This window comes from Triturus cristatus, chromosome 1_1, assembly GCF_964204655.1.
Source record: "Triturus cristatus chromosome 1_1, aTriCri1.1, whole genome shotgun sequence".
NCBI classification, from domain to species: Eukaryota; Metazoa; Chordata; class Amphibia; order Caudata; family Salamandridae; genus Triturus; species Triturus cristatus.
The window spans coordinates 135,499,511-135,527,205 of NC_140579.1; the positions used below are offsets into that span (position 1 = coordinate 135,499,511).

General features: G+C 44.3%; 1 pseudogene across 1 annotated transcript in view; it reads right to left on the reverse strand.

Moving 5' to 3' along the window:
* The window catches only part of LOC146869812 (patr class I histocompatibility antigen, B-2 alpha chain-like), a 101,714-nt pseudogene extending 74,683 nt beyond the window's left edge, over positions 1–27,031 (reverse strand). Inside the window, exons 1-2 of the transcript XR_014966760.1 lie at positions 26,822–27,031; positions 17,897–18,115 (exon numbers count right to left, since the gene is read on the reverse strand). The product of XR_014966760.1 is annotated as a patr class I histocompatibility antigen, B-2 alpha chain-like (transcript). The remainder of the gene's footprint in view (positions 1–17,896; positions 18,116–26,821) is intronic.
* Between the last annotated feature and the right edge of the window lie 664 nt (positions 27,032–27,695).

Below are 27,695 nucleotides of genomic sequence, written 5' to 3' on the forward strand. Positions count from 1 at the left end.
GTTGTGGGGTAGTGTGGAGTGGAGTGTGGTAGACTGAAGTGGGATAGATCGGGGTCGGTGTTAGGAGGACCATTTACTCTATTCCTCTCCTCTCATATCACCAAGGGGACAGACATAGGGGCATATTATCAAGAAACGGCATTAAAATTATCGCCACTGTAGCGGCAGAAAACTGTCGCTAAAGCGGCGATAATGGGCTTGATAATATGCCCATGAGAATTCCCATAGAAGCCCATGTTCTGGTGTAAACATGGGCTTCTATTGGAATTCTCTGCGGCATATTATCAAGCCCATTATCGTCGTTTTCGCTGCAGTTTTCTGCTGCTAAAGTGGCAATAATTTTAACGCCGTGCTTGATAATATGCCCCCTGATTGTTCTATAGTTTCTCCAGCTGTGCTGCAGTGTCTCTGCAAAGCAGGATGTAAAGAGAGGCAAATAGCTTCTGAGATCAGACCAGGGCTTTAAATGGGCCAGTCTCGGCTGGTCTCAGAGCCCGTAGAAATAAAGAAAGGACAATGAAACGGGTCCCTATCAGGCCCTGTGTTTATGTCTATCACCTTATTTGGCAAAAACACTGATCGAGTTTGAACAATAAATGTAAAAATACATTTAGAAAATCTATGTCAGATATTTCATTTTTGTTTATATTTCAAGTTTACCTTAATATTGCATTCCCTAAATGTGTTAGCTACTTCCAGGATGTTATGTTTCTTGGTTTTTTTATTGTTTAGTATTTTACATTTATACAGAGCATATTTTCAACAGAGTCACCTCCGTGTAGTTATAAAGCGCCACGACTGAGCGCTCTGGAGTGGAGACTGAAGGCAGCTCCAGTTTCCCAGGATGCCTGTCAGTGGGTCAAAAAGGTGTTAAAAATACATGGACATCCAATCCTTGGCATCTCCGCAGAATGAACAGAGAAATGGTCTCATACCAGTTGCAATTGTAATTCTGTATAAATGTGTGTGAAGGACGGTCACAATTGTCAAAATATTGACAAAGTATCAGAAAATGAGGAGCTTCCATGCAAGTGAGTGCCTTGTGTATTTGGGGGTGCTTTCAAGACAAGAAATAGGGGGTGCAGAAGAGGAACGATGAGATGTATGATGTGCAGATGGAGGGTAAAAGGGTGCACATGTCTCACATAACGTGAACCTAACAGGAGTGATTGAGACACATTAGACAACTACCCCTTTCCACAGGCCTCAGTAATGTTTAATTCACATTCTCACAATTTCAGAACTGAAACATTTTCAATATTAATTGCACAAAACAAAGGCATTGTTGTTACTCAGTTATCCTAAAGAGCTAAAACCTTGTAGCCAATAGTCCTGTCTAGCTTTAGGTGTATGTCAGCTGTTGCGTTATATAGCTTGATAACAGGGAGCCAGCTGGGTGGAATGCTATTGGGATGACAGAAATTTAGGTGTTGATTTATCAATATTTCATGCAACGCAGTACAGCAAGACACCTTGCTGGGCTACACTGTGTGAAAGGAAGAGGGCAGAAATGCCCCCATATGAAACATTATTTGGTGCATTCCTCTTCTCTCCTTGTGCTGGCCCACTTTTGGCTTCATAATGCCAATGCAGGCATCCTTGCACCATGGAACAAGGATGCCTGTGTTGCAGGCAGGATTGTTTTTGTGCAGGAAGCTCTGAGGCGTTGTCCTCTTTCTACATGTGCTGCAGAAACAAGGGGTGAAATAAAGAAATTACTACTCGTTACGCCCCTCCGGGGAAGGCGTAGCATTTTGACGCATTCTCTGGTCTACCCCCCATGGAAAATTTAAGTAAGCAAGTAAGTCATTTATTTCCATGAATAAATAAAACCGGTGCAACAGAATTTACATTAAAAAAAATATCAATCATTTGTACAAAATAGGCGACAGTGCTTAAAGCATGAATTCCATTCTCCCTCACGTGCCAATATTAAAATCATGTCATACCTTCAGGAAAGACATCCGGAACGGAGGTGCAGTTCAAGTTCAAGTACTTTATTATGATTTGAAACTCAAAGAGGTCCACATAAATACAAAAAAGGTTTTATAAAAAGCTTCCACACAATGAAAAATATACAGAATTATAAAATACAAAAGGTATAAAGCCCCATGGGCTGAAAAGGTGCAAATGTGCAATTGATTCAGTTAAACATTATAGTACAATTCTTGAAGAATGCAGGAAACTATACAAGCTTAATACAATGCAGCAAACAAGTGGTGCAAAATGTTTACAGTGCAAAATCAATAAGTACTTCTATATATGCAATACATTAAGCATTACAGAGCAATACTAATACAGTACTTCTATTTATACATTACAATTTCAGCCCTAAAATGCCATATTCCACAAGTGCAAAGCCGAATAAAGTTAATATTGAATTACAATGTTCAAACATATCTAAAAAATATTTAAGAAATGTTTGCAAAATGTAAAAAAAATGTAACAAACTATTTCTGATGGAGGTGCAAAGAGACATTTCCGGCCTCTGCTACCGCAGTAATGTTATACGATAGGAACAGTGGTCTTACCTATTGACTTCACAATGAGTGTATGTAAGGACAAACAAATATCACATGATTTAAATCATGGACATAACTCAAACAGAGATAACAAAGCCTCTCCTCCCTAGCGAATCCTTCCAAGGATCCAGTGATAATATGTAATTGAAGCAAGTTTAAACTTTATAACAAAATATTTCTACGTACACCATGGGGAAGGTTCCGTAGAACATACCGTTGTGTTTTGTTTTTTACAGATGCTGCTAGTCACTACTATTTCATTGTGGGCATGGTGATCAGAAAGAACTTAGGGGCATATAATCAAGCCAGGTGATAACATTAGCCCATGTGAAGGACATCTAGCATGGGCTTCAATTGGAATTCCATAGAGCATATTATCAAGCCCATTATCGCCGTTTTAGCGGCAGTTTTCTGCCGCTAAAGCGGCGATAATTTTAACGCCTGGCTTGATAATATGCCCCAATGTTCCTTCTCCAAATCACTTCATAGACTGATTTTTTTAATCACATTTCTCAAGATAAGCTTTAGGTGGTGCCACCTCACTCTGACCAATTTCAAACATATCCAGAGCTGTCATGTGATTTGAAAAGATGGCATTTCTTCTCTTCAAACTGTAAAAAAGTTCATATTTTCATGCAGTGCAGATAGAACCCAAATCAGTATTCAGTACATTATTCCCCCACCATAAAAGAGCTGGCATTGCGAATACATTCGTAGAGAGGCGCCTGAAATCAAGCCGGAAGGCCGAATGTGCTGCTGAGAAATTCAAATTACAGATTTGGTGCCAAATACACCCTTCAACTTTCTCGAAAATGGACCAGTTCCGCTCTTCCATTCCTGTACTGGCATAGCGCAGAGAAGATGGAATATCAGTCTTATAAACCGCCAAAACATGGGCAACATGCCTTTGCCCGCAACACTTATATCGACTGCGAATGGCTGGAGCTTGAGGCAATGCCTCACTTCTACACTGACTGTTATGATCCTTATTTAAGCAATGATGAGAAAATAATTCCACCAAGATATGGGTAGAACTTCACCACTTCCAACTCATCATTCCCCAGGAACCAGTGCAAATCCTTCCAAACCCTGCACCTCCAGGACCTAAAAACCATAACTTTGCTCTTAGAGATGTTTATTTTTATACAGTGTTCATCAGCCCAGTTTCTCAGCTCGGGAAGACGCCTCTGTACTTATCGAGGTTAAATCGAACGGAACAGCATCGCCAGTGTAGAGTAGACAACCAACACTCATCGATGCTAGCTCATGTGGGTCCCCTTTAGGCTGTCCAACTTTGCGAGGTAAGTCATGGGTGTGAAGGGAGAAAAAGAGGGGCGCAAGTGGGCCCCCCTGCTTCAAACCATTGTGTGTCTCCACTTTGCTGGACAGACTGGTTCCCTTCCCTCAGAACCTGAGTCCAAGTCGAAGCGAGCAGAGCAACGACCAACCTAAGCAGGTGAGCAGGGATCCCCAGTGCGACCAATTTCCTCCGTCGCATCCCACATTCAACCCTATCGAATGCTGTGGACACATCTGGATGTTTTTCAATCAGTTTTTGAAGGGCCATGATATTATCCAAGATTCCACAGTTCTTACGAAAACCAGTCTGCTCAGCTGGAGGTGTAGATCAATAAACAATAAACCCAATGTAAGATGACTAGTAAGCGAGCAGCTTAAATAACTCTTGACAAGTTCGTAGGCCTAACAGTCCCCAATAGTTAGGGTGCAGAGATATTTTCCCTACAAAGGTGATGTAGTTAGCAATGTACATAAAGTGCAATTGCACCATACATTTTTATGTGTAGAGATAACACCAATCAGCAGTTGGTGAAAAGTCTGTGGCAGGCACGTTCATGAGCTGAGTCCCCAGCCTCGCCTGGTTGTCTGCTATGGCCTTCGGGAGAAACCTTGCTGTTTAATCTCTTTTCAGGTGTAGTCAAGAATCTTACAGGACGCCATACCCGCCTGCCTGCAAGTGCAGATTCCTTAATAATTGAAGAGAAGAAGTAACAGTGCTCTGCGTTCTCTCATGAGTTCTTTACATATGCATATGTGCCAGGGTGGTCCCTTCATTCTTCGGATGCCGGCCTGCTGGCTTGTCCCCGTTTTAGTACTTCCCCCAAAGGGGGCAGAGCCTTTTCCACAATGATTCCTCAACTCTGGAACAAGCTACCTGCAAGTCTCCGTAGGGAACCCGTCCTCCTCCCATTCAGGAAGAAACTAAAAACACTCCTTTTTTTTAAGCTTGGGCACATCCTAAGCCAAGTTTTCGATGCACTCTCCTGCAGATGTGCCGAGGTTGGGCTCTCTCTCACAGCGCTTAGAGACCTGTCGGTGATTATGCACTTTAGAAATCCCCATTAACATTAACATAGCAGATGAGTTATGTCCTCCATCTCCTCCCCACACAAACGCTGCAAGACCTTGTCGAAGTGCGAAAGTGGAGCAAAGAATGGAGAATGCCAAGTCGATAACGCAGATATTTCTCCTTGGTGGGTTTAGTGAACCCAGCGCCTAGATAGACTGAGGTGCAGCCTTGTTGTAGCCGTGCAGGGTGAACTATCCGTGTGCCCTACCAGTCAGTAATGCTTTGTCCTCTAACAGGGAGACTGGTTTGACAGTTTTGTTAACTAGCCGATTGAAGCTTTTGCATGTTTCTGACTCCTCCCATAGGCCATGAATGGGCCTAATTGGGTTATTGATTCCTGTAGATAGGCCTTTGCTGCGCTGTTTTCCTTGGACGATAGTTTAGCCCACAAGTGAGGATTCGGGGTCCCTGGCTTTGCTCCCTTGATCTTGCACCAGCAGTTAATGTATGCACCTCTACGTGCCAGCCCTTGCCTCTGCATGCCAAACTCTAGTCTTATTTGGGCTGGTGACGTGTTTTTAGGGTAGCTGAAGATCAGTCTTCCTGCACCAGTTACTATCCCATTCGGGGTGGACGCATCTCTCCCCCTCACTGACTCACTTCCACAGGTGATTGTTGGGAGGAGTTTTGCCTGCATCACTTGAAGCAGTGGTGTGAAGCTAGAATTGACTGCTTTGTTCCTTAGGGTTTTTTAGTGCCACTGCTGCAATATTACCTCTACCTTTGCTGCACTTCCTCTTGAACAGTAAATAAGCCCATGCTGGCTGTTATAACACCTACATATTTGTACTCTTTGACCATCTCCAGCAGTTGTTTGTCCAGATAGCAGCGATGAGTCCCTTTTGCCCTTCCATAGTTCATGTAAATAACCATGGTCCTATCCAAATTAATACTCAAGCCATTTTCATCGGAATAGATTCAGTAGATGTCTAATAGATGCTGAAGGCCTACAAGGGCATGGCTTATGAGTACTAGGTCGTCAGCATATAGTAGATTCGAGAAGACCAGACCACCCATCCTTGGGGCATGAGACTTACACATGTCCAGCCTTGAGGTTAAATCTGACATGAAGAGATTGAACAGGGCTGGGGCTAAGACCTTTGGTAGTTGGAATCCTTCTAGACAGATGCTTCCAGTCCCTGGCTTTACTTGTACCAAGGTGTCTGTATGCAGCAGTATTAGCTGGTTCAGGAGGGGAGATGGAATCTTCCAATGAGTCAATTTGCGCCACAATTGAAAGCCAATCTGCAATCTGTAAAACATAAATAAGTGGGAAGTTTAGCAGCATTCGTGGCATCAATCAGTAGAGAGAGGGTTAAAATGTTGATAGTGCTGCCTGTGTGCTTGTAGAAACCTGCCTGTTTGAGAGGAATAACTGCGTTTTCAGTGGCTCAAGATGTTAATTCCTCCAGGATGATTCCTGGCGTAATATGTGGCGTAATTATCTATAAGGGCTACCAATCTAGCCTTGTTCTTGTTTCCATGTTTATAGATCACGGCCCCCTTCCACGGGGCCGGAAGTGCCTCTCTTTGTAGCATTTCGTCAAAAAACGGCTTTAGAGTTTCTGTCCAATATCCAGGAGCTAGTTTGAATAAGACCGGGGGTGCTGTTTGGGTCTGGTGCACCCTCTTTCACTACCTTTGGCTATCCACTTAGTAATTTGCTGGGCCAAGAGTGCAATTGTAGATGTAACAGGATTGCTGCTTAACTCATAAGTTATCTCTTCTTGCGCAAGTCCTACATTGGCTTCTGCTTTTGGATGCTTTTAAAGTGTTCCCAGAGGAAGCTCGCCCAAGCCTCTGAACCAGCTCCATAGACGGTGGGATTTTGAAGCGTGTTGATCGTGCACCAGACTCATGCGCTGTTGTTGCACTTCACGTCATAAAGAAGCTTGGCCCATAACATCTCTTCAGCCTCTTATTTTAATTGCCAATTTAGCTTTTTCATTCTGCATTGAGTTGACTCAGTTCCCTTTGCAGGTTGGTATCTGGGACATGTAGGTTAAGCTTCCGTAGTGTTTTATTTATTGCTTTCGTGAACACCCTGTTTTGCAAATTCTGTGAATTAGTGCACCTCCCATGATGAAGTCCCTCTTTTGTCCTTGGTCACTGCTCTGCCTTGGTTTATTGGGCTTCCTCTAATGATCTTATAAAGCTTTTGAAATGGCTATTTCCAGTATTTGTTGTTCTTGCAGGGGGATCTTCGCGAAGTGTCGATTTTTGCATTTGATTCATTTGTTGTTGGTTTGTGTGTTTGGAACTTGGCACATCTGCTGGTTGGGTTGGCAATAGTGTAATTTCCTTTTGGAGATGATACCTGTTGTCCTGTGTTCCTAGTGATAAGCAGTAATTTTACAGAACAGAACATGGTAGATCAGGGAGTGAGCCAAAATCCATAGGTGGGTGCGTGGGAACGCTCCGCCCTGGGAACACCTCCCTGGGGCAGGTTAACGCAAGGCAGCTACTCGCACTGCCTTGCGTTACTCAAGATTTACCAAACACCGCATGGCCATGCAAGGTGGCATTGCGTGGCTTGGGAAATCTGACTTTACTGTTGCATTGCATTAGTGTTACCTTGTATGACACTAGGGCAACGCAACACTTTGGTAAATCTGTCACTTTGTTTACATGTTCAAGCAACGCCCATAGTTATGTAGGCCACAACCTTTTAGAGACCCACACTTCACAGCTTATGCTGATGATGTGATCCGTTATGTCTCTGATCCACAAACCGCACTACCTGCACTTGCTCATCTTTTATTGTCCTATTCTAAATTATTAAGATATAATAAAAAGATATAAACTTAATTTGTCAAATTCAGAGGTTTTTCCCTTTAATAAATATTGTCTGAAGGATATGTTTGTTGGCTCAGGGCTTAAATGGTCTCCACAATTTGTTAAGTTTTTGGGAATTAAATACTCTACTTCCTTCCTTGCTAAGACCATTCATATTAATTTACATGAGGTTAAAACATAGAATTCTTCACATGACTGAAAAACGTTCAACTTTATATTTGTCTTGGTGGGGTAGGCTGGCCACTATAAAGATGATCTTGCAGCCCGTCATTAATTTTTACTTGTCCACGCTACCCATTAAACTTCCTTTAAAAATGTTTAAGACACTTCATAAGTTGCATGCTGCTTTTTTTTATAGAATTTCCATAACTACTCTATATAAACCTAAGGAATTGAGTGATGTAAATTTTCCAAATTTTGAACAATACCATGTAGCATTCTTCCTAAAGCAAGTCTTACCTTATCTTAGGGATAATGACTCTTTACCAAATAATGTTTTGCTTAAGCTGGAAGATTCCCTTTTATCACCATTCACTTTCTAGTTCATGTTTCAAAACCTTCTAGCGCTTTTTCCTCTCCTTCTATTAAATACTATAGTATAATATCTCCTCGTATTTTTACACGACCCATGTCTCCGATGCAAGAATTTTTGGAATCCTCTATTTGGCATAATAAACTCATCAAAATATCTATTTGTTGGAAACAATGGGTTATCAAGGGCATAATTCAAGTCAAACAATTAATGAGATTCCTCTTTCTTCTTTGAATATTTAAAATAAATGTGGTCTTTCTGCTGCTTATACCTCAAATATGAGTTTCTTAAGGATCCTCTTTTGCAAACTATTTCCATGCACAGGTAAACGCAATCTCCTGTTCTTTCCCCGCCTCCTGAACTAATTACTCTTTCCTCTCCACTTAAAGCATTCTATGTATATAAATATTTGTAGTACATCACCCCTTCTCATGCAAAATGTAAAACTTAATTAGTGTGGGAAATGCATCTTAAGTGTTCCTTTTCTTCTAATGTCTGGGGATCAGTTTGGAGCAAGCTACATAATACTTCTTGTAATGCCAGTATTACAAAAACCCTTTATTATTTTTATAATAGGATGTATATTATCCTGCTATCTTTACATAAATACAACCCAACACTTCTGAACATATGTTGGTCCTGTTACTCCCTCCCTGGTACATATTTGCATATGTTTTTTCACTGTCCGCCAATCACAGCCTTTTGGTGTCAGGTGTGTAGGACTATTTTTACTATTTGCTCTATTAAATTTCCCTTTGATATTCAACACATTCTTTGGGGCGCTCCTCACGCTCTTGGCAAGTTCATTCTAATTTAGGTACATTCCGAGACTTCCTATTATTTGCCAATGAGTTTCAAGTCATTACATCCAAATTACGTCCAAATGGAAAAATGCCAATAATGTTAATGTTACTAGTTAGTGGAATCTTCTCTGTTCGCATCATAGACTTGATACTGCATCAGTTACGTATACATTACAGATGATAAATAAGGGCCTCCTTGAATGTTTTACTCATTCCTGTTTATTGTTGTATATAGTATATTTAACACAGCCAGTGTTATTATATCTTATAAGTTTTTATATGCTATAAGTTTATTATATGGCACAGTATAGGATATGTACTGTATACTTTACATCCTCTTCATTCTTTCTTTCTCTTCTTTTTCTTTCTTTCTTCTTTTCTTTCTTTTTTCTCTTCTCTCCTTATTATGCATTATAAACCATAAAATGCAATTTTGTAAGTGCGGAATTATTATATTATAATCTTAATAAATTTACTGTATACTTTATACCCTCTCTTCTTTACTATTATTTTCTGTTGGCACTTTTTTCGAATCACTCTATTTTATAACCTTGGACTATCCATTTCAAAAAGAAATTCTGTACATATGTATTACAATATAATAAAGCTTTTATTAGACTAAACAAAACTTAAAGGGGGCTTAAAGCCCACACATTACTTACTATTAATTTGGCCTTTTAAAATTACTTGTGCTTTTTGGTCAAACAGCACTATACCTTTTTGATTTTTTTTTTAAGCAAATCCCTTAAAAATGTTATCTTACGTTTTGATAAATCAAGTCACAGATTTATAGTTGTGTGTTGCAAAATCCCACTCCCAATTATGGTGCTCTTAGACAAACCTGTGTACCCAATTTATTGTAATTTTGACTATCTTAATTCTCTTTTTATTGCACAACAGACAACATTCCAAAACATCTTTGTTGCATTTTTGTAAAGTACTATAATAATTTGCATTGTGTTTTTTGGGTAATACTATGGCTTTTAATTGGGAATTTTTGGGAGCAGCACTGTGTTGCTTGCCCTGCTTCTCCTGCCAGAAACAGAAGCATATGATAAGGCCATCGCTGGCCATGTCATAGCGCTTTTAAAACATTGTTTAGCCATGCTGCATTCTACAACATGGCTAAAAGACATTAACAAAACCAATAGCTCTCTCATAGGGGAGACCTTCTGCCTTTGCTAATGCTTGTTGGTTATCAAAATGTGGTCACTCTAAATTATGATGACCCTGCTTCTGACCTTCTGAGTTGTCTTTAGTACTTTTGACCAATCAGCAGGTCACAAAATAAGGCAACCGTCATAAAGGTCACCCCCACCTTAAACCCACTGCCCTTTTATTTAATACTCCAAAGCCTTACCCATTCTTTGTGTGTTCACCCACCTGCTAGTCCACAGTTTCAAACTGTCTTGTGTTGCTGAGTACAAAAGAAGAGATGGAAGCTGTTTTCTGCCTGCAGTCTGCCCCGGATTAGAATCAAGACCTCCACACGTTGCTCGTTAGCTGTCAGGCACAGGCTCCGGGTCGTCTAGTGACCCAGGTCCTCCTCAGCAACAGCCTTGCCAAGGTTTCCAGGTCAAGGCATTATGCGCTGTTCCAGTCCAGGTTTTTCTTCTTTGAATTCTGGGACACATATGGGCTTATTTCCAACAAAATGGCGAAGCATGGCGTTCTGAAATTCTGAAAACGCAGGGATGCACCGTATTCACAAGAATGCGGCGCACCCCTGCATTTCCCCTGTGCTGGTACTAAATCTAGCTGCCTAGTGCCAACGCAGGCACCCTTGTTCCATAGTGCAAGGATGCCTGCATTGGGGGTAATGATTGTTTATGTGCAGGAAGGTGTCCCTTCCTGCACATAAACAATCGCAGATGGTGATCTGTAACTTCTATTAAATTGTGCAGCAAACATAGAAGTTGCAAACCATCATTTTTAAAATGATTGTTTATGTGCAGGAAGGGACACCTTCCTGCACATAAATATTCATTCATGGAGCATGCATGGACCTGGGAAACTTGCCAGCTATGCCTCCCAACCACGCTGGCCGCTTCGAAGCTGAGCTTCATGCTGAAAAAGAGGACTGCCAATATGCTGCCCGCCCAATGCCTGCGACTGCTACTGCCAGGCAAGAGATTATAGGGGCATATTAACAAGGCGGCGATATGAAATTATCGCCGCTTTTGCGTCCGTTTTCGGGCGAAAAGTGGCGATAATTTAATCGCCTTATCAGCAAAGACACGCTATCGTGTGTCTTGCTGACTTAGCGCCCCTTTGCAGCATGCCTCCGATCGCATCGCTAATGAGATGCAAAGGAGGCGTGTCTGACAAGACTCCCTTGGGAAAATATCGCGAAGGCAGCTTCGCGATATTAACAAGGGAGGGTAGCGATTTTTAAAATCGCGTTAAGTATGCCTTAACGCAGGAATTTAACGTCTGTTAAATTCCTGACTAAGGCATACTTAACATGGGGGGTGGATTTTGTGGCTAAGACCACAGGCCCTATCATCTAGGATATCGCCGTTTTCCACCATGGAAAACGGCGATATCCCAACTATCTCTGGAATTTTTATCGCCTCCGCGATGCGCATTGTGAATAACGCGCAAACCGGGCGATAAATTCCAGAGATAGCCTGCGATAAATATGCAAGCGCTAAGCGTGCTTTGCGATATTTATCGCCGGCCCTTGTTAATATGCCCCATAGTTAGAGTGAAACCATGTGCTCTTCAATAACGTGTGAAGTTTAAATAGAGATAGTAATGCATCCCCTGTTTAAACTTCACTCATTTATCAGTGCATAAAAAGCAAGGGAACTGTGACTCTGATTACAAAGGAGGTCGGGGTAGAGATGTGGCGAAGAAATAACACTTATATATTCATTTTGCTGGCGTTTGGCTTACAGATAACTCGTGAATTCAGTTTTATTTATAGACCCAGTTGACTTTTTACCCTAATGCCAAGGTTCTGTCTTTTTTCTGTTTTAGGAAATATTTAATACATTTATTCAGATTTTACAAGTTTGTAGCCCAAGCCGAAACAAATAAATACTTGAAGTAATTATGTTCATCCCTGATTTAAATTCAGCATGACTTTTTTCAAAAAGCAGCTGTGAGAGCCTCCTAAACTAGAACCTGGATGTGTGTGCGATTCAACCATATGCTGGGACGGCACTGTTTGAGGTGGAGTGGATTGCGTACATTAACCATATGTCTGAATGTCTAGTGGTAAGATCTCAAAGGGTTCTGTCTCAAATCTTTACATTTTGTTACTATCAACCTGTTTGTTTTTCCTGTTCTACATTTCCTCACATTTACTGTTCAAAGATGTCATGTGCTGCTTTTGGAATTCATGACGGGTCACCTGATGGTGACTGCTTTTCACATCAGACTGAGCATAACCAGTCTTGACAAGTCATACCATCCGGTGTTGTGCTAAACTTTTCTACATGTGTGTGTGGGCCAGCTTGTACCTTTTACTAATATCATGTCGAGTAGTTCACCATAAGCAGGTGCACTTGACTCATGCAGTTCTGCAGCTGCTGAATCCATCACCTGCTGTCTAATCTTCAGAGTTAATAAAAAAATTGATTCTAGCTCAAACAGCTGAAAAGTTACTAAAACTGCAGCAACCAATTGCAGCACAATGGAAAGCAATTTGCAAGGTGACCTGTCAGCCTTCCAGTTGCTTATTCCTGTATTTAGCTGATAAACTGGTACTAATGAGGTGAAACATTTCCTTGAGCTAATATGTCTAAAAATGTCAAAATGTGATCAAGAAATATACCCATTATGCCATATAATTTGCCTCATGTTTGGGGCATAATTTAGTCAACTCTGCCACATAATTTGGTCCTCCCTGCCACATACTACCAGTATCCTGGAACATTGGCAACAACTGCATGTGAAATGTAATGCAGACACCTTAAGTGAAAAATAAATGAAAGATAAACTAATCAGTGGAACTGCATTGTTCTGGTAAGAAAACGTAATTGTTTAAAATCTGTGTGTATAACTGGTTGATGTACTAGGGACTAGTGATTAGTGTGTTTATTGACTTATGAGTAGGGCCATTGGAAATATGAGATTGTGCGGCCAATGCGATTTTTGCATAATTGTAGAGTTGCACAAAATCAATCATCTGTCACATAATCTGCAAATGATTCAAAACTTGGTAAAAATGCAGTGACATATGTAGGGACAAGTGGGAGGCAGGAGCAGCCAGCAAAGGTAACACCGGTTGGGTGGTGAGGCGGGGCAGGGTGGGGGTTAGTCAACAGACGACCGAATAGGGCAAATTAAATACATAAATAAATCATATTCCATCATCTGTCGACTTGCCCCCGCCCCCCTTGCCCCGCCTCAATGCCCCGCCGCGGTTACCTGTGCCAGCCGCCCCTGATGGGATGCCCTTTGCAAAGGTTGACTGGTCGCCTTTCTGTAGCTTATTGCTATATTTGGGTGTTAAACTGTTACTAATGAGGTACAACTAATGCTCAGATACTGTTAACAAGCTTAAAAACTACAAAATAATTAAGCAATACTTTCACAAAATGGCATAATTTGCCTTTTTGTGCAGCATAATTTACTCAACTCTGCCGCATAATTCCAGTGGCCCTGCCTAAGAGGTCCCAGCCTGGGCGATAAAGCATTGAGGTCAGTTTAAAACGTGTAAATGTATTAGGTTGTTCACTGTATAAGTGCAAAAAGATTTACGACGAAATACACTGACGCTTTTCACTAGGTTTGCTTCACAAAAGTGACACAAATCCAGGCAAAGTGTTGTGTTGGGATTTACTTTCCAACACTAATTCTGATTTGCATTGGAAAGTGACCTAACGTAACGCAAAGTAGAGCTACGCGCTACTTGGCGGCAAGGAGGATATCCATGGGTTGTAAGTAGGCATTCCCATGCAACCACCCACGGATTTTGATGCAAAGCCCCATCTATTATAGAGAGTAGACAGGACTTTGTGCCAAAAATATACGCTTCCTCGAAACAGCTGTAAAGTTTTGTGAAAGTGTTTAAGGGTGATCTCACAATCCAAAACCTATGCTTGACATCACACGTCCACCCTCGCATTATTGTAGAAGGTAAATAACAATAAAGCACACTTGCAAACTGTGACTACATGCCTGCCTTTCTTTTTCACTTCAGAACTAGGCGCTATAGGAGACAACAGGCACTTTGTGTAGGGTCAATGGGAAGTCTGTAAGCCTGTCCCTGACCCTGGCAATGTCTCCTACACCGCTGCCCACGGGGCACTTCACCCAGAGCTCAGGCTGGACATAAACTGGGTCACGTGGAGGGAGACTTGACAGGGGGAGAGAGTGAGGGGCTCGCAGAGCATTCTGATGCGGGGGGTATCAATGGGGGGGACCAGAGCATGATCACTGCTTGAGGGCGGGGGGCAGCAAAGAGACTGTCTGAGAGTAGAGAGTAATGTAAACATCATGAGACCAGAGGTGAATGAGGGCCTGTGAGGGTCTTGATGTCACAGCAGAAAGTGGGGGGCAAGAAACCACACCCCTCTTACACCGCGGAGTGCACAACCAAACATCACCTGCACCATGGGGAGATTTGTAGGGGTGGGGATAGGAGAGCGAGGGGCTGAGGAGAAGAGGGCCCATGGGGGGGGGGCAAGGGGGTCAGGCAGACTGATTGTACACAAGAACCCCCCTCCGATAGAGCTGTCCCCCTAATAGGGGGGCGGGGCAAAGTGAGATCTGACAGAAGGCAGCACTGAGTGAGTGAGGGAGCAGTGAGGCCCTTGTGGGGGGGGGGGGTGGAGGGGCCTTGTTACCCGACAACTTGGACAACAGAAACACCAATCACAGCGTCTGTGCTTGAAAATATTTTGTGTCTGTCACCCCCTTCCCTAGGCACGCAACCCCCAAACACTGCCCCTTTTCCTGGATCCCCCCCAAGTAAATCACCCCTGGTCTAGTTCAGGGGCGTAGCTCTGGCGGAAGAGGGGGAGTTTGGGGTGGAATCGGCAGGGCACGGCGTGCCCCTACTTCTTTAAATTAATAGAATCCATTCCCCAACTTTTTTATTTTAAAAATGCGTCCCAGGATGGCAGAAATAGTCAAGGCCTAGAGATACGACTTGGCCATTCGTGGTCATTGGAGGATGGGGTGGGGATGGAGTGGGGACGGGGGCAAGGATGGAAAAGGAGCCCGTCTCTTCCTTCTTGCCCAGAGAAGACAAGGACAGTCAGAGTTCACTTCTCCTTCTCCACCGCTGTCCCCCGTCCCTCTCATTCCTCCTCTTAGTCCCCCTTCCTTCCTTTATATGTTCCCCTGTGAAATGGATCCAAAAAAGAAACACTTTTGCTGGAAATGTCTTCTTCTTTTTCGGACATTCCAAAGTGCGGCCTCTGGACGGAGAGAAATAAAAGGTTCAAAATATGAAAAATAATTAAATAACTAAATAAAGCAAGACAGAGTGGTCGCAAAGTGGCCAGATTGGTTTTCTTCGCACCCAAACACGTTAGCGCCACTTTACAGAGTTTCCCAGTGAATCGCTACTTTTGTTTTTTCGTCTTTCCTTGAACGGCTTATTTTCCCTGGGTGGGAAAGTGCACCATTCCCGGAGGTACTGCAATACATGCTTGATGGGTGGATTGGAAAACAAAATGTGTACACTGGCTCTGTGTTCACGGATGTGGTCCATTTAAACCACACCGCTTACGTTTTGTAAGGATATACGCAATGGACATTGAAACGAGTCCCTTCTGGGCCCTGTAGTCACGTTCTTAACTATTCAGGCAAAAAACACTCATTGATTTCTGAATGATGAATATAAAAGCATTAAGGTAACCATGTTGTTCCTGTTTACATTTCACATGCTTTACTTAATCTTGCATTCCCTATGAGTGTTTGCTTTTTCCAAGATGTTATTACTTTTTTTTCAGGCAACATATTTCTCTTGTCTAGTGCATAATTTGGATTGAGCCGCATCCAGGTGTTTATAGGGGGGCACAATTGGGTTGTAGCTGAAGGCAGTGCGAGTTTCTCTCAGTGGGGCAGTATGGTGTTCAATGGGAGAGAGGATGTGGTACTATGGCCAGAGCTGCTGAATATGGAACTGGGGAACCAGGGTCAGCCTTCATGACCAGTCCCCCAGACTATCACCCGAGGGAGCACTATCTCATGCTAGACCTTAGAAGGCCCCGCTAGCCCTTAGAAGCACCAGTATCTTAGCACCAGCAGGTGGACCCTAGCAGTGGCAAGTGTGGGTTATCCTTGAAGGCCTGTCCTCCACAATCCAGACTGACGTTTACCTCCAGTCGAGCGGGCAGGCCTACAAAGCAGCACACCCTAGAGTGACAGTGACTCTGTCACTGAGGTCACAGGACCACTGAAGCCAGTCTGCCTCACCCATTGGTACCTCAAGTGGCCGTGTTTCAGCAGTAGTAGTGCACCTCACCAGGGATCCGCAAGGCAGGATTTGCACGCACACCAAACTAAGTTCACAAACTTCACGGTCTCTCTGCTTCATGCACAAGCACTTTCAACATGTGCTGCCTGCTTTGTGGGCACTGGAATTATGCAGCAATGGAGGACAAAATGATGCTGCGATGTTGACTAAATTATGCAGCAAAAAAGGCTGCAGTGTAATGTGGTATATTTTCTGATACTTTATTATTTTGACATTTTTATACATACTAACAGTCTCTGCAAAGGTTTTGCCTTATTAGTACCAGTGTAACATTCAAATGCAGCAGTGAGAAAGGTGACCACTCAACCTTTGCTAAGGGTAGTCCACTTCACAGCAGCTGAAGCTACATTTTTTTGTAACTTTTGATCCATTTGAGCTACAAACAATTTATTAGTAAAAATTGTCAGATCATGCAGCTGATGATGTATTATGTGGCAAATATGACAGAGCCATAATTATGTGGAAATCATTTGCAAACTAGGATATTTTGCCATTCATGTTTGAACTGCTCTTGCAGAAAAAGGGTGGAGAAACGCTGAGAACAGAAACTCCATGGCTCAGAGACAAATAGCTTGTGATTCCACTTTTAAGCGTATTTGGGACATTCTGTGATTGGAAACGTATCCCACTTTGTGAATGTATTTTAATGTCAATAACTCATATTAAGCTTTAAACAAACATGTGTATCCATTGGTTGAAATAAATAATGTAATAAGCTGTAACTGGTCAGTGAAATGCCCAAAAATACAAAACATTGGAAAGTTTCGCTCTTTCTGGCCGCACCTCTGACTCCGCTCATTGGACCAATCCTCTGGTTATTCCCGCCCTCGGATTCTCCGCCCACAGTTTCCCAAATTGTTTCCCCACTTTGACCATTGGTTACACTCCCCTAAAAAAAAATTCTGTAGTAAATAGTTGGGTACAAGGGCTTTCAGTCGGCTATGGTGAAGTTTGTCAGATTTCACTTGGGATGTTTACGTGGCCGTGCTGACACAGACACACTTTCGTGTCTATTTTGAAGACCTTAAAATTTTTGGATTTGTTTGAAAATGTGTTTTGAGTACCCGTAACATCCCGCCCTCCTCTCTATTTCCACTGCCGCTTAAGCCCCACCTTATGTCCTGCTTCTCATATAATGCATTTTAATAAAATATCCCAGCGTCATTGTTGGGAAATCTGAAGCTCACGCCCCCCACTCCCTATCTTATTGACCAAGCTATTCCCCTGGACTCGACACCCCTCCCCCACTGTCACTCACCCCCAGTCTGGTTACCTCTCCCCCGGTGTCACTCACCCATGGTCTGGTTGCCCCTCCCTCCGGTGTCACTCACCCTCAGGCCGGTTGCCCCTCCCATGTGTCACTCACCATTGGGCTGATCGCCCCTCCCCGCTGTCACTCACCGTCGGTCTGGTCAGCCCTCCCCCGGTGTGACTCACCCCCGGTCTGGTTGATTTGGTCCATCAGGTCCCTCACATTCTCCTGGCGCAGCTGGTCGTTCCTTCGGCGGATCTCCGTGTTACTCTCCTTCCCGGGAGACCAGGTCCCCGCTCTACGGCTCTCACTGGAGAAATCCATGTACCCTAATGTGGCGAACTGGGTAACTCCGGGGAGAGGATCCGAGAGGGTGGAGTAGAAGTACCAGAGGGAGTACGAGCCTGGGGGAGAGAGGGACAGAGAATTAGAGAACAGAGCGCGTACCTCTACCCCACATGTAATACCTACCCTCCGCACCCACACACAACACTGACCCACCTCGCCCCCTTCCTTCTATAGTGAATGTTACTCGTTCATCTCAATGAACTGGGGTACCTGGGGAGGAGCCCCTAAAAGGGGGGAGTAGAAGTAAAGGAGGGAGTGTGAGCCTGGGAGGAGAGAGGGACAGACGGTCAGAGAAGAGAGAGCACACCCCTACCCCACATGTAATACCTTCCCTCTGCACCCCAACACAACATTGACCCCACACACACAACACTGACCTCTGTTTCACTGTCATGAACACCGCAGGGGATGCACAAACACAACAGGGGGAGGGGGAGTTAGTCCTGAAGGATTAGACGGTTTGAGACGGTGATGACACTGCGGGTCTAGATTTACATAACCACGCCCTTTCAACGGTGTAACCACTCCTCTTTAGCGCAGATGATGGGGGCTGTAGATGTATCTAACAACACCATCACACCTTTTCGAGATAGGGAAGTGTAAAAAACCCCAAGAGAGCCTCTTATATAACCATTCTGTTATCGACCTTGCAAGTATTAAAGGGTGACTGTGCCTTCAATGCCTTTAACCCAATGACTGCAGGTGAAACAGCTGAAGCCACAGAGCTGGGATCTGTAAATAATACTACGGAACTCCATAACTGGGCCCAAGGTGTGACGGGGATAGGGGGTGGGGTCACGAGGGGCTGTTTGTGTCAGGGAAGTAACCCAGACATATTTACTGTCGCATTTGTCCTTGTGGCCGAGTTATTAAAAAATAAATGCATAAGTTGTTGTCAAAGTCTGTTTTTTGTGACACAGCCCAATGACTGTAGCTGAAGTTTCCATGGTAAATGTCTGGCACTGTCATATTGAATGCACTCCTTGGCATAAGGGGCTCACCCATGAAAAGATGATCACCTTGGTATAGTGAAAGTAATTTCTGACTTAAAACAGTTGAAGAAAATTAGATCTACTCTTAGGAAAGGCCAGGCTTCCCGGTATAGAAGGGTCAGCATTTTTCGATTGACACCCTATAAAATTAGTACAGAAAGTCTTATGACGAGAGTTACCTCGAATATCAGTTCCAACATTTTTCTATGTATCCACCCCATAGACTAAGAATTATGTGCATCATGTCAGGGGCTTCTCTATTGAGCGTGTTCTGTGTCCCTGCCACTGAGTATAACTGGGATAGCGGCTTTCTGAGTTAGATGGTTCGAGTCCCCACAGCCAATGAATGGAAGCATGTCAGGACCTGCAGCCTGCCATAGGTAACAGATCCCATCCATATACCATTAGTGTTCTTGTCCATAAGGCAAGAATAACCTCCAGAATGCCAGACCAGCAGCACACTTGCACGCATAACACACATACTCTCACACACACACATTCACTCACGCAGACATTTTAGCAACATCTCTTGCACTATTTCGTACCTTTGTACTTCGTCACACTCACACACAGACACACTGCCACTCACACTTCCATTAGTCAATTTGCTTTTATTGTGTTAGGCAAGCCTGCCCGGCTGCTTCTTTTATACCCGCCTTGCCTTTTAGTGATGCTTAATAAAAACATATTCTCTATATGCTATTTTAAAATAATAATAATATATTGCCTTGTCAATGTTTATTACAAGTATGATGTGAATGAAAGGTGCATTTCCTTATAATAGCTGTACAGGGCCTATATTTGGTTTCACGTGTGAATCAAGCAGTTACAGTTTTGGAAATGAATTTATCCATGTTGTAACATGTAATATCACAGCATCCAACTGATCTTATGAAATGCTTGACGTCTTAGGCAACCATGGATTTCATCCAGCAATACTTTGCATTTTTGGGTTTTTGAGACTTAACTTACACTGTTAAAAAAAAACTATGTGTCTCCGAATAAAGCATTGTGGTAAATGGAAAGCGAGGGATGGCTGAAGGTGTCACACAATCCTCAATCCATCACCATACCCCAAAGCCTCAGCCCTAGTCTCCCTCCTTGCACCATCCCACATTCTCAGTACACTCTCTCCTCTTGCACCAGCCCCGTGAATGCAGATGGAATTAAGCAGGCATCTTGTACTATGATGAGGACAGGCATTCTATAGGTGCCTTTGTAGGAATATGTGTATATTCATGAGAGTTGTGTCATTTGTATACATGTAGTGTAAGAAGTGTGCTCATGTAAGTGCTGGGTGATGGTGAATGAGTGCAGCGTGAGTGGTGTGAGTATATGGTGAAAAATTAGCTAATGTCAGTGTTGGGTGAGCTGCATGAATGCACTGTGAGAGGAGGGTCCATGTGAGTGTCGGGTGACAGGAGTGCCTGCAGAGTGAGAGAAGTGAGTGCAGGGTAGTTTCGAGCGGTGTAAATGTAGGATGAGTGATGTGCCTGTGTGTGGTGCAGGATGAGCGGCAAGAGTGAATGGTGATCTTTGAGAGTGACTGGTGAATGCACAGTGAGAGAAGTTAGTGCAGAGTGAGTGGTGTATCCATATGAGTTCCAACATACTACTGTCCCTGTGTGCAGGCAGGATGAACACAGTGCCTTATGAATGCATTATGAGAATTGGGAGTGCCGGGTGATAGGAGGAGGTTCACCATGCACCAGTCACTCACACAGATCACCCTTCACTCTCGCCGCTCATCCTGCACCACACACAGGCCCATCCCTCAGCCTGCATTTAAACTGCTTACACCACCCAGCGTTCACTCCTCTCACTCTGCAACACTCCTCTCACCTGATACTCACATGGGCCCTTCTCTCACATTGCATTCATGCAGCTCACCTGACCCTCACATCGGCTCATTTTTCACCCTATACCAGCACCACTCACGCTGCACTCACTCACACTATTCACCAGCACCCAGCACTCACATGAGCACACATCTTACTCTGCACATATAAAAATTGCACAACTCTCATAAATATACACATATTTCTACAAGGACACCCACAGAATACCTGCTCTTACCGTAGTACTAGATGCCTGCTTAATTCCATCTGCAACAACTGTGCTGGTGCAAGAGGTGAGAGTGGACTGAGAATGCGGGATGGCACAAGGAGGGAGACTAGGGCTGATGCTTTGGAGTGTGGTGCTGGATTGAAGAACGTGTGACAGCTTCAGCCATTCCTGGATTCCCATTCACCACAGTGCTTTATTCCGAGACACATATATTTTTTTTACATCATAAGTTGGGTCTCAAAAAACCCCAAAATGCAAAGTGTTACTGGATGAAATCCATGGTTGCCGAAGAAGTCAAGCATTTCATAAGATCAGTTGAATGCTGTGATATTACATGTTAGAGCGTGGATTAGTTCATTTCCAATACTGTAACTGCTGGATCCACACGTGAAACCAAATATAAGCCCCGTTAAGCTATTATAAGGCAATGCACTTTTCATTCAAATCATACTTGTAGTAAAAATTGACAAGGCAATATATTAATATTTTTAAATACCATATAGAGAATATGTTTTTTATTAAGCATCACTTAAAGGCAGGTGTAGCAGAAGCAGCAAGGCAAGCTTTTATAACACAATGAAAGCAGATTGACTAATGAAAGTGTGAGTGGCAGTATGTCTGTGTGCGAGCGTGACAGAGTACAAAGGTACAAAAGAGTACAAGAGATATAGTGTGTGAATGTGTGTGTGTGAGTGTGTGTTATGCATGCAAGTGTGCTGCTGGTGTATGGGAGGTGTTACCTATGGCAAACTGCATGCCTTGACATCCAGCGGCAGGGACATTGAACACACACCACCACACCTGGCCGAAGACCCTGACATGATGCACGTAATTCTCAGCATATGGGGTGGATCCATAGCAAAATGTTGGAAGTGATATTTGAGGTAACTCTTGTCATAAGATTTCCTGTACTCATTTTATAGGGTGTGTCAATGGCAAAATGATTACCCTTGTATACAAGTGTGGCTGAAGTATCCATGGTAACTTTCTGGCACTGTCATATTGAATGTACTCCCTTTTACATGGGGCTCACCCATGTAAAAATGCTGACCTTGACATAGTGGAAGTGATTTCTGCTTTAAGACATTTGAAAAAAATGACATCTACACCTAGGAAAGGCCAGGCTTCCCTGGTGCACCACGAAAGTACTGGAACATTTCATTAATGCCCTAGAGTGGAGATCCATTCACCCAACAGCCCCCAGAGATCCCTACCCCCACCATATGTTCAACCTGGGAAAAACACCATCAGCAAAGAGCTCACCCCAATCATCAACACCTCCATCACCACGGCTTCCTTACCAATGCAATTGAATCATGTAGAAAACAAATCCCTCCTCAAAAAACCCTCCAGCGACCTAGAGGAAGTATCCGCCCATTTCAATACCACTGCTACCACCACTGGACACCAGCGATTGAGGAAGCCGCCCCTTGGGCAAGGGTCTTTGCTCCCACCATTGTTAAATGGGCATATTCAGTCTTTCTGCTCACCTGAGATGGGTGCAGTAGCTCCCAATATGCCACCCCGGGGTGGCAGAAAGCACACTCGACACCAGGGATTCTTTTCTTTTCAATACTTAGGGGTTGGGGCTGCCCTAAATGGTCACTGAAATGCCCCCATGCCTCCCCAAAATGTGCCACAGTCTTTCTTCCGACTCCCACCCGGGGTGCAGATGGGGGCAATAGCCCCTGATCTTCCCCGGGAGCAGAAAGCTCTCTAGACATCAGTTTTTTTTTGTGTGTAATACTTAGGGGTAGGGGCTGGCCTATATGGGCACTATAATGCCCCACCCCTTTCAAACATTTTCCACAATCCTTCTGCCCCCCTGGGGGCAGATGGGGGCAATAAACCCTGATCTGCCCCCCAGGGGGCGGAAAGTCTACTAGGCACCAGGGAAGATTGTTTTTTTATAAAAGAGGGGTAGGCCTGCCCACCTTGGGCATGCCAATCCCCCCAACACAAAAACAGGACAGTCTTTCTTCCCCCCTCCTGGAGGCAGATGGGGGTTATTACCTCCGATTTGCCCCCCCCCCCTCCCAGGGGCATAAATCTCACCTCACACCAGGGATTCTTCTTTTTAGTACTTGGTGGTGGGGGGTGCCCTAAATGGCCACTATAATGCCCAACCCACCCAAAACTTGCCACAGTGTTTCTGACCCCTCCCCCGGGAGCAGATGGGGGCAATAGCCCCCAAAGCCCACTAGACACCAGGATGATTGTTTTTTTTTATAAAAGAGGGGTGGGGCCACAATGGGCATGCCAATATCCCACCCCCCCCAACACAAAAGGGGCAGAAAGCCCACTAGGCACCAGAGATATTTTTATGGGCATGTCAGGGAGCAGCCCCTTAGGCTTTGGTTGCGCCCCTTTTTTTGTGGACACATCTTGGCTGCTTCTGCCACCCTCGGGGCGGATTCATGATATTTTTAGGCACATCTGCCCCAAGGGGGCCATAAAACCACTAGACACTAACAAAAGTTTCTGTGTGTGTGTGTACTGGAGTTTGGCTGACGGTCTATGTTTACTTGCGTTTGGCTGGCTGTGTGTGCACCTGGATTTTGCTGACGGTGTGTGTGGACTTGTGCCTCTCTGGCAGTGTGTGCGGACTAGCACTTGGCTGACAGTGTTCGTGGGCTGTCACTTAGCTAGCGGTCTGCATGTATGGCACATGTCTGGCGATGTGTGTGGACTATTACTAGGCTGGTAATGTGCGTGGACTGTCACTTGGCTTGAGATGTGCTTGGAGTGTGCTTGGATGGCACTTGGCTGGTGGTGTGCGTGGACGGTGCCTGGCTGGCGGTGTGGCATACGTGGATCCTCCAGGGTTTTATTACCAAGAATACCCCGCAGGCCTCAAATGTAGCTAACAAATCGCACTTTCCTCACATTTCTGTGTGGTAAATTTATTGGATCACTGTGCTGGCACAAATTTCCTACCACCCAGCGTTTCCCTCGGTCTTCTGAGTAAAATGATACCTCACTTGTGTGTGTGGGCCAAAGGCCTACAGCTGGGAAAGTCCAAAAACATAGAGATTGAGGGGATAGCACAGCAAGCTCCAAGCGCCATATTTTTTATATAGGTTTTTAGGCGATTCTACATTGGACACTCAAACACGGTAGGAAATTCTGGTGCAGTGATCCGAGACAAAAATGTTAGGAAAATGTGAGTTTTTTAGCTACATTTCAGGTTTGCAGGGAATTCTGGGTAAGAAAACGTTGGGGGATCTGCGCAAGGCACACCTCCCTGACCTTCACTGGGTGTCTAGTTTTCAGAAATGTCTGAGATTTGGTAGGTGTCCCTCGATGGCTGCCTAGCCTGGTACCAAAAACGCAGGTGCCCCCTTGCAAAACCAGGTCATTTTGTGATAGATAATTTTGATGTCTCTACAATACGTTTTCGGCTCTTGCCTGTTGCAGGTACTTGACCCAACCACACAAGTGAGGTACCATTTTGATCAGGAGATCTGGGATTCTGGGTAAGAAAACATTTGGGGATCCATGCAAGGTACACTTCCCTGGAGTCCCCGGGTGTCTAATTTTCAGAAACGTCTGGGTTTGGTAGCTGTCCCTAGATGGTACGCAGAGCCCGGAACCAAAAACACAGGTGACTCCCTTGCAAAACCAGGTTGTTTCATGAAAAATAATTTTGATGCCTCCACATTAGGTTTGGGCCAATTCCTGTTGTGGGCACTAGGCCTACCCACACAAGTGAGGTACCATTTTTATCAGCAGAATTGGGGGAATGTCGGTGGGTGGAAGTTTGTGGCTCCCCACAGATTCCAGAACTATCCATCACAAAAATATGAGGAAAATGTGCTTTTAATTTCTTTACAAAATTAGAGGTTTGCGAGGGATTCTGGGTAACTGAACCTGGGTAACAGATCCTAGACATCCTGGATTCCCCTGGGTGTCTAGCCTTCAAAGATGTATAGGTTTGCTAGGATTTTCCTTGGTGTCGGCTGAGCTGGGGCCAAAATCCACAGCTAGGCACACTGCGAAGAAAGGGTCCATTTTCAATGGAAAAATGTGATGTGTCCACGGTGCGTTTTGGTCCATTTCATGTCACAGACACTAGGTCTACCCACACAAGTGAGGTATCATTTTTATTGGAAATCCTAGGGGAATACAGACCAGTAGAACAAGTGTTTTTATCGTTTGTCTTTCTATGCATTTCTGCCTTCCAAATATAAGACAATGTGTAAAAAAGACGTCATTTTGAACAATGCCCTCTAATTCACATGCTAATACGGGTACCAAAAATCCAGAGATGCACAAATAACCACTGTATCTAAATTCCATATTTTTTTCCCATTTCAGAAATACATGTTTCCTTGATACCTGTTTTCCACTCTTTCTATTTTACCAAATGAATTACTGTATACCGGGTACACAATGAAAGACCACTGAAACTGCAACTCAGTTATTTGCTCTGGGTTCTAGGTGAGCCTACAAGCCTCATATATCCCACAACCATGAGGGTCCCGCGGACATAACAGTATATAGCTTTCAAAAATCTACCGTAGTTAGAAGTTACAACTGAAAATGTAGGCACAAATGGCTGTTTGTTGCAACTAGATTTCAATATTCTTTTATTTCAACTGTTGCTTTCTATAGGAAAACCTTGAAGGATCTACACAGATCACCCCTTACTGAATTCAGATTTGTTTCTACTTTTCAGAAATGTATAGCTTTCCGGGATCCATTATTGGTTTCACATCCATTTCAGCCATTAACTGGAAGGAGGTTGAAAAAACAAAAAATAGGAAAAATAGGCTATGTCCCAGTAAAATGCCAAAACTGTGCAGAAAATGTTGGTTTTCTGACAAAAGTTTTCCTGTTCCTGAAAGCTGGGAAGATGGTAATTTTAGCAACACAACTTCTTTGTTGATACCATTAACAGGGAAACACAAAAACAGATGCTTTGTTCTGCAGCTTTTTTTCCCCCTTTTTTCCCCAACAAAGCACACTTTTGCTGTATTTTGCACAATTTCTCGGTCCCCTCCAGGGGAATTCGCAAAGCATGGGTACATTTATAATCCTCAGCATGTTGAAAGAAAAGGTTGGCGTGGGTACCTTATGTGGACAAAAAGTTATGGGGCCCTAAGCGCGAACTACCCCAAATAGCCCCAAAAAAAGGGTGTGGCACGGGGAAGGCCTGGCAGCGAAGGGGTTAAAGACCACAGCACAGCGTACATCAGACTGGAATTAATTTGTAAAACACTAGGAATACGTCGCTAATGATAGAGCCCTGTATGACGGGTCACGATAAATGTACACGTTAATATCCGTGGTAGCGGCGCGTGGTGCAGGTGGCGATGCATCTATGGCTCAGCGGGATAGAGGTGCCTCATAGGAGCCCCAAGTCACAGCCATGAATGATGAAGATGACAAGAAAGGTGCATTAACTGATATCCCCTCCCCCCCCCCCCCACGCCCCCCCCGGTCTGCGGTGTTGAATGAATTTACCAGTCCCCTCTAACATCGTGTTTCATTAAAGGCCATTTAAAAGTCTGCGGACTTTCTATTAATTCTTTATTTTTACCCTTTATCGAGGAATAGTACAGACCTGTAAAATATAGGGTGACTGTCGCGTGAAGTAGCCCAGGAACCGGGGCTCCGGTGACGTCATTGGTACTAATAGTACCTCGCCGCCCCCCCTGTCAGACAGATCTCAGTACAGACCCACCTCCCCAAGTCACTCACCTGCACGGACCGGCTGCAGCCAGAGCCCCCCCCAGCAGGAGCAGCAGGAAGTGGGGGGCAGTCATTGCGCGGGGGGACGGGGGCTCAAGGCGGGGGGAGTCCCTGGGAGGCGAAGGAACAAACTGGGGAGATCTGTACCCAGGGGCTCAAGTTTATACACCTGAGAGCATGAGGGGCAGGAGCCAATCAGAGCGCAGAGTCTTATCCACCTGCAGGCTGCGCCCCAGAAAGTGACACCACAGCAGCAAGCATGGATGTGGCAGGGAGCGGTAATGCGTGTTTATTGAACTGTAATATAGCGCGAACTTTACCCGGAGGGGTTGGAGCGCTCTGCACGAGCACCAGTCGCATTAATCAAGGGCACATACATTTTTTTATGGCAGGCGGGGTCGGGGATATTAAGTGATTCTTAGAATCACAGGAGGTTGAACCAACAGCTGGGCGAACAGACCAGTGCTCCGCCCCTCACGAGCCGATCAGCTTAAAACTTCCCGCCCAAACACATCACCTCTGATTGCTAGTGTGTGTCTGTGTGAGGTCCTGAGGCGGAAGCCGGGACTTGAAGCTCCGTGAGCCTATTGTGTGTATGCTGCTTCATCTACTGTTTGGTATGCTGTTTTATTTACTCCAGCGAAACCGCAGTTGATTTAAAATTATTCAACCTGTTATTTTAACTCTTTTTATTACTTGCACTGATTTGCACATACTTGTACTGATTTGCACATACCCCGGGTTTGAACCCGCGATTAGCTGACCGTTGTCCCGCCCCTTTAGTGACGAGCTGGGCGAACAGACCAGTGCTCCGCCCCTCACGAGCCGATCAGCTTAATATGCCCTCCTTCCCCAGGAAGCGCAGCGGACGAGCGCACCGGGC